Source organism: Neomonachus schauinslandi, chromosome 7 (genome assembly GCF_002201575.2).
Source record: "Neomonachus schauinslandi chromosome 7, ASM220157v2, whole genome shotgun sequence".
Classification (NCBI taxonomy): Eukaryota; Metazoa; Chordata; class Mammalia; order Carnivora; family Phocidae; genus Neomonachus; species Neomonachus schauinslandi.
The window spans coordinates 18,509,052-18,517,014 of NC_058409.1; positions in this window are offsets into that span (position 1 = coordinate 18,509,052).

A 7,963-nucleotide genomic window follows, 5' to 3' on the forward strand; every position below is an offset into this window, starting at 1 on the left:
GGTGACAATTAAGAACATCAAGTAAAAATAAAAGGTTCTTTAAAGTTCCCGGGAGGAAAATCCAATCACTCATAGAGGAGTTAGAATTAAACGGACATTGAAATTTTCAAGGACATCATAGTCAAGAAGGTAACAGAGTTACATTTTCAGAGTGTTGAAATAAAAGCACATGATGCTGGAATTCTATATCCTATTAAACATTTTCTTTAAATGTAAGTGTGAAATAAAAATATTACCAGGCAAAAAGGACTTCAAAAAGTTAATCACACAAAAACCTATCTGTGTTCTTCAGCAAATAAAGAATTAGATCCAGGAGGATGCTGCAAATACATGAGAAGTAAGGGTGAATAAATAACTTAAGGAATAATTTTATTATCTAAAAGAGCAATGACCATAAGAAAAAAAATCTAAAAAGTAAGAAAATGTCCCTAACAGTCAAGAATTAAAACTCTAGATGTTGTATAAATGGAGTGTTTCCTAAAGGGTTTAACTTATTGAAATAGAATTTATAGATATTTATAAGCTAAAAAAACAAATTAGAAAAAAATAAACTTTAGCATAAGTCATTTTTTTAAGATTTATTTACTTATTTGAGAGAGACAGAAAGAGGAGGGAGAGGGGCAGAGGAAAGAAAATCTCAAACAGACTCCCTGTTGAGCACAGAGCTCAACACAGGGCTTGATCCCACAACCCTGAGATAATGACCTGAGCCAAAATCAAGAGTCAGATACTTAACTGACTGAGCCACCCAAGTGCCCCTAGCATAAGTCTTACTAAAAGATAATCACTTTTCAGACCAGCAGGAGAAAATTCACCATTTTCAGTGGATATTAGGAAAATAGGGGAAGTAAGGTCGGGGGGGGAGGATAAACAAACTTTTAATAAACTGAAAAAACAAAATATATGTCAGAAGTCCCAATATAATAGTAATTAAAAGAAATAGAAATGGCCTTTACCACTGACCAAAAATCTCTGGTGGATTTTTTAAAAGATTCACACGTATGAAAATGCAAAATACATGAAGTTTACAAATCAAGGGAGAGAAAAAAATGACTGCACACAATCATGGACCAAAATAAAGCCAGGATCAGACAAAATAATTTTTTTTTTTTAAAGATTTTATTTATTTATTTGAGAGAGAGAGTGAGAGAGAGAAAGAGCACAAGAGGGGGGAGCGGGAGAGGGAGAAGCAGACTCCCTGGCGAGCAGGGAGCCCGATGCGGGACTCGATCCCGGGACTCCAGGATCAGGACCTGAGCTGAAGGCAGTCGCTTAACCAACTGAGCCACCCAGGTGCCCCAGACAAAATAATTTAAAATAAAAATGATCATGAGGAGGGGCGCCTGGGTGACTCCGTTGGTTAAGTGTCTGACTCTTGGTTTTGGTTTGGATCATGATCTCAGGATCATGATATCAAGCCCCTGGTCAGGCTCTGCATTCAGTGGGGAGTCTGGTTGAGATTTCTCTCTCTCTCTCTCTCCCTGCCCCTCCCCCTGCTCACATGCTCTCTCTCTCTAAAATAAAATAAATAAAATATTTTAAAAATGATCATGAGGAAAAAATAGAGATATTATATGCTGGCTATGTATAATCATCATGAATCTATCTTCATATAACAGTGCAGTCAAAAATATTATATAACAGCTCTGATAGACCTAAAGGAGGAAATGGATACATCAACAATTATAATTGGATATTATTAACTAATTACTGCCAATAAATCAAACAGACCATGAAAAAGCAAATATATTCCTTACTGATTAAAAAAAAAGCTCTAATTAATAAACCTTACATCAATAGAAACTATGCATTTGCTTCAAGCAAAATTTAAAAATTTAGAAAAATTAACCTTGTACAAAGCCACAAAATCTCAATAAATCCCTCCTAATCAATATTATATAGACTTTATCTGTAAAGCAATAAAATTATATATCAGTTAGTAGTTAAAAAAATTAGTGTCTAGAAGAAAATATTTCTTAATAACCCTTGGATTCAAGAAGGGAGATTATATAAGTTTTGAAGTAGAAAAATAGTAGTAGTACCCTATTTCAAAATCTGATCATCCATATGAAACAGATTTAAAGCTATGTTGGGGTTTTCGTTGACCATAAACTCAATATGGACCAACAGCTGAAAAAAAAAATTGTACAAACAATAAATGAGATCCAGCACCTTTTTTAGTGCAAGTACAGTATCCAAAACACAAAAAGTTAGAATTCATCCTGAATGTTGTATTCTGTATGAGATGATACAATATAAGGAGAATTATGAGGAAAAACAGGAAAAATGGGAGGGGAGGGCCCCAGGATGGAAGGCTCAACACCTTATTCAGATGGTTGGGATTTCAGGACAGTCAAGTAGTGCAAGCACATGAATCCTCAATGTATCAGGAGTTACCATCTGTACGGTGGTGGAGTGTGTAGATGGATAATTCATGTGATTCAAAAGGGCAAAAGTAAGACCAACACCTGGGAATTCCAGTAGGCAGAAATTGAAAGAAGGTAAAAAAAGAAATTTCTAACAGTTAGAGTTAATTAAAAACAATTGCTCAGAACAGCAAGTTAGGACAAAAGACTATTCTAGCAGAGGTGGCCTCCTGATGCAGTAAAAGGAATTTCTACAAAGAACAGGTCATTGGAGAGCAATCCATCTATGTCCATCTATGTCCCAAGTTGTAGAACAGGACATCTATGCATCTTGGGACTCAAAAATGTCTGAAGTTCTTTATTTTCACAATAAAAATATCAACTCTTTGAAAAGAATAAATTCTCTTAATGGTACATTTGTGTTGTCCATGCAAAGTGGTGATTGCTACTGAATTTTACCTTTTCATGTTCCTGGTCAAATTTCCATTAGTATGCAGCCCTAGTGATGGAAAATAATTTTGCCTAGAATTCGGTTTATTTTTCAGCCCTGATTTACCCCTCTGAATTACAAAAAGAGTGCTAAAAACTTGCATGTGTTTAAAGTTCTATAGAGTTTACTGTGCCTTTTCCTTTGATGAATAATAACATTGGAAAATATTTCTTTCACAAGAGCTAGAGACTGTGAATTTTTGTTTCTATTATAAACAAGGACAACTTGTTACAAAATGTTAAGAAGAGTTTTTTGAGTTTGCAACGATGAAGACTGGTGTCTTCTGTTACGCTGCCAATAATATGAGTTTGAGCAGCAAGGGATGAGCTATCCCTTACTGAAAAATGGAAGAGAAACTTCCAGTGCAATTCCTGTAGGATGGCCAAACAGAGGACAATATTTTCATTCATCTGTTAACTAGTTCATTCATTCACATACTATATGAGTGACACTCTGTGTCGCAGTGAAGAGCATGGACAATGGAGCCAGCCTGTATGGAGGCAACACCTATCTTCACCAAATGAGAAGTATGAAAGTCTAAGCAAGTAGCCTGATTTTCTTGTCTTCAGTTCCTGCATTTGTAAAGGATGATAATGATGACTACTTCCTAGGTTTTTGTGAGGATTAAATGATGATAGAGATGATAGATAGATAGATGGATAGATAGATTAGATAGATAAAGATGGATGGATAGATGGATGGATGGATGGAGGGAGGGAGGGAGAGAGATAGAGAAGGATGGATGGATAGATAGAGGATAGATAGATGGAGGAAGGGAAGGAGAGAGAGAGAGAGAGAAGGATGGATGGATGGATGGATGGAAGATAGAAAGAGATAGATTAGATAAAGACGGATGGATGGATGGATAGATGGATGGATGGAGGGAGGGAGAAAGGGAGGGAAAGAGAGAGATAGAGAAGGATGGATGGATAGAGGATAGATGGAGGGAAGGAGGAAGGGAGATGGATGGATGGATTGATGGATGGAAGATAGAAAGATAGATAGATAGATAGATAGATAGATAGATAGATAGATAGATAGATAATAAAGATGGATGGATGGATGGAGGGAGGGAGGGGTAGATGGATGGAAGATAGATAGGAGGATAGATAGATAGATAATAGAGATCGATAATTACAGATGACAACACACGTACAGATATATAGTACCTAGAACAAAGACTGGCCTTTGTGCCATCTAAGTGTTAGCTGTTACTACCATGTCCCAGAGTCTGGGCTGGATGCTAGGGATACAATATTGAGAAAATGAAAGGTACTTTAATAAAATACAATACGGTACGATAGGTCAAATTATGGAGTTCTACTTAATCCTAAAAATACAGGGAAGTTGTTGAAAGCTTTGAAATGGGCAAGCTAGGGTCAGTTTTGCTTGTTTTAAAGATTATTCTGGCCTCACTGAGACGAATGGATTGACCAAGGAAGAGGGGAAGGTTTCCAAAGAATGGACACAGGGAGATGAGTGCAATGTTATTACATGCCAAAAGCAAGTGCAAAGGAAGGCCGAAATCTTCTAATTTTCTTTTTCTGAAAATGTGGTGGGCTTGCGTTCGTGCGTGCACGTGCATGTCTGTTGGGGGAGGTGAGGTTGCGGTGTATACATGGGTATGCGGTGTGCCTAATCATTGGCGAACGCCGCTCTGCCTTTGGAGTTGCAGTAAGTAACACTCCGACCTTTACAAAGTTCCTAAACCTCTCTAAGACTTAATTTCCTCTTTTTGTAAAACATGGATTCACAGCATTTTGGAAAGAACTGAATAAGAAACTGTGTGTGAAAGGAATTCTTAACCATAAGGCACAATATAAATGTTGCGGTTGTGATTATGTCCGGGATGTGGAAATCTCAAGGTCTCTTCTAGGATGTTTATTTTACCAAAGGAGAGGCATAAAGAAGGAAATGGGATGTCACAAGGCAAGAAAAAGTGGTGATTAATATCTGTGGTTACAAATCAAGCTTTTCATGTAACAACGTCCTTCATCTAGAATGATGTTTCAAGGGGCCTCATCTCTGACCAACTGCTCCAATATCTAACTCCCTCCCTCAGGATTTTGATTTCCACAGGTTTTCCCCTCACTGGGACAATGATCAGAACATTTTTTTTAGCCTCCCACTATCTTCTTGCCCTCACATCCCTCTTGAACCCAACTCAAATTCCGTGTTCAGTCAGTACCATCATTCCTGCTCACATACCACCATACACACAATGCCCCCTCCTTCATCATACTCCCCTGGAAAAATCCCAACCCCAGTTAAATTCAACTATCCACATGGGCTGCTTCTGCCCCCTGAGAGGTGAATATATGAAGGAAAACAAAACCACACTGACCGGATTCATTTTATAATCATGACCACTAACTACGGTCCTACTATACTTCTCTCATTCTTCTAGATGACTGACTAATGCTCTCTGTTGTGCTAAATCCAATAGCCACTTTGCATATTACTATATAAGCAGCCCTTTACATTTTTATATTTAGCAATCTGATCAGCCTGGAAAGTTTAGGCTTGGTCCTAGTTTGGGATTTCTTCTCTTACGGTGAGCTTGTCCTACTGACCACCTGTGTGATGCAACAACCTCCTTCCAACATAAACATATACACACACAGGCACATGAATCCACGTAAGTGTGTACCTACAGACTCATAAGGGAGGTCTGATCTCCCTTATCCTACTTGATTTCGCCCCCCCCATAGCTATACCACCGTTTGTCATACTATATATTTACTCGTTTGTTGATATTCATCTCATACCATTCAAATATACATTTCACAAGGACAGGGACTTTGTTTTATTCATCATTAAATCCCCAAAGCCTCCAGCAGCGTTCAACATTTAGTAGGTACTCAACAAGTTTTATTTGAATGAATGAATAAATGAGGGAAATCAATATTTAAATTTAGGGAATTTCCCAGAAGATAAAAATAGTTGTTTAATTAGCAATGACAAATCAAACGTGTTAACAAGCTATGATATAAATATTCCATATATGTATTTATTCATTATTCAGGAGTATTTATGACTTGCTTATTCCCAAAAATGATCTGAGGCAACTGATATGTGTACAGTATTGCTATTTATTAACTGAGTACAGAATATTCTCTCTGTCTCTTATGAAGGAAAACAAATGTGGTCTAATTGCTTTTATAAAATATGAGTGAACCTTCATTAAAAGGGCAAAGGGAACAGAGTAATAAGGCTTTCTTCAAACAGTAACTGATGAAAAATTTGTTGGGTTTTTTTTTTTATATAATTAAAAAAACACAGATGGGCAGTGCCAAAGTTAGGGGATCTTTGAGTTACTAGAAACCGAGAGGATTTTTTTTTTTTCATTTCAAGAGTGAAGATGTCAACTGAGCCTCTACTCTCTTTTTTTTCTTTTTAAAGATTTTATTTATTTATCTTAGAGAGAGAGAGGGACAACAAGAGCAGAAGGGGCAAAGGGGGAGGGAGAGAGAGAAATCTCAAGCAGACTCCATGCTCAGCGCAGAGCCCAACACAGGGCTTGATCCCAGGACCCTGAGATCATGACCTGAGCTGCAACCAAGAGTCAGACACTTAACTGCCTGTGCCACCCAGGCGCCCTTTAAAAAGAAAAAAAAAAAAAAAGATTTTATTTACTCTCTTCTTTGACATACCTATGCTTCTTTCCAGTTTTACTAACTCAAAAGACGATTCCTCATATGCCAAATATATTATTGAAATTTGCATCTTGTAAAAAAAAAAGTCATTCTCAAATATTTACTATTATCATTTTGGCATAAAAACAGGTTTGCCCCAATTCTAAAACGTCTAAATTGGTCAAGACATGTTAAGTCTCTCTACCTACTTTTGTATGTCTAATATAAGTTCTTGCCAAAAAAAAAAAAAATAGAGATATCTTTTCAATTCTATTAAGAAAGTAATTTTCATGATGAGATTGGCTAGAGTTTGGAACGAGTTTTACATAGAAGTAGAGAAGGCTTCGAGGCCATTAAAATAAAACCATACAAAACAGTGGGGAATGTACTCTACTAGGAGGGAAAATGCTGTCCAGATCCCTGGAGGCTGCCGCCGAGAGCTGAATAGGCCTTTTCAATCTCCAGCCTTTATGATTCCAGGTAACTATTCTGAGAATAGATGAAAGGAGTGGGTTTTTATTCTATCCATGTTGAGCTCCTATTAGCCTCTTGAGGAAATAGGGGTTTTGCAGAAAGTGTGAGTTTTCTGAGTGTTACTGAAATCTCCTTGTTTAATTTCCTTATGAAAAGGCACTCTAATAATAGCTACATCTTCTAATATTAACAAAGCTGCAAAGTTACACAAGTCAGAATAATTTTCCTCTGCTTGGATGGCAAAATCCTTCAATGTCCTTGTCTCTCTTCTCCCAATGTGCCACCCCCTTTATAGTTGATGTTTGCTCTTTAATATTTGATTTCACATTTGATTCCAGGCATCCTGAGACAGAGCTGCAGTGTGAAGTGGGAATATTCAAAAGGGAGAGAAGATATGGCTGCCACCCTACCATGAGCAAGTCCACTGAACTGTAAATCTACCCTACATTTAATTACTCAACTAGATGGTGCATGGATAAGGTCTCCCGAATGTTGGCTATCAGAAGTGATTGAGTCAGCTTGCAGTAATAAGCTTTTCTACAGCTAAAGCCAAAGGTTAAAAGTAGACATAGAACTTCAAGGCAAGGATTGTTTTTAAAGAGCTGCAAAACTCAAAGAATAACAGAACCTTCTTTTGTATGGATTCCTAAGTTTCAAAACCTTAAATTGAAATGGGGGAGTTCTGTGGAAAGGACTGAGTCCCCTCAAGCAAATTTACAAGTATTTGGGTCAGTAATGGGGGTGGAAGCCCACCCTCCCCATGCCAACTTCTACCACATGCGCGGCATCATTAGCTCATGTTCGTATAATGAATAGCAAAGATAATTGCACTTGTGAGATGAATCAGCAAGTCCCCATTAGAGCAGCAAAATAACACTGTTTTCTTTCTGAATCACTGTGGAAGGCAAATGGAAAAGTGACAAATAGACTTTGTTCTCCATCAGTGATGGAAGGAGAATTCGTGTTGGGAGCCAAATTTCCAAAGTAAGGCATACAGG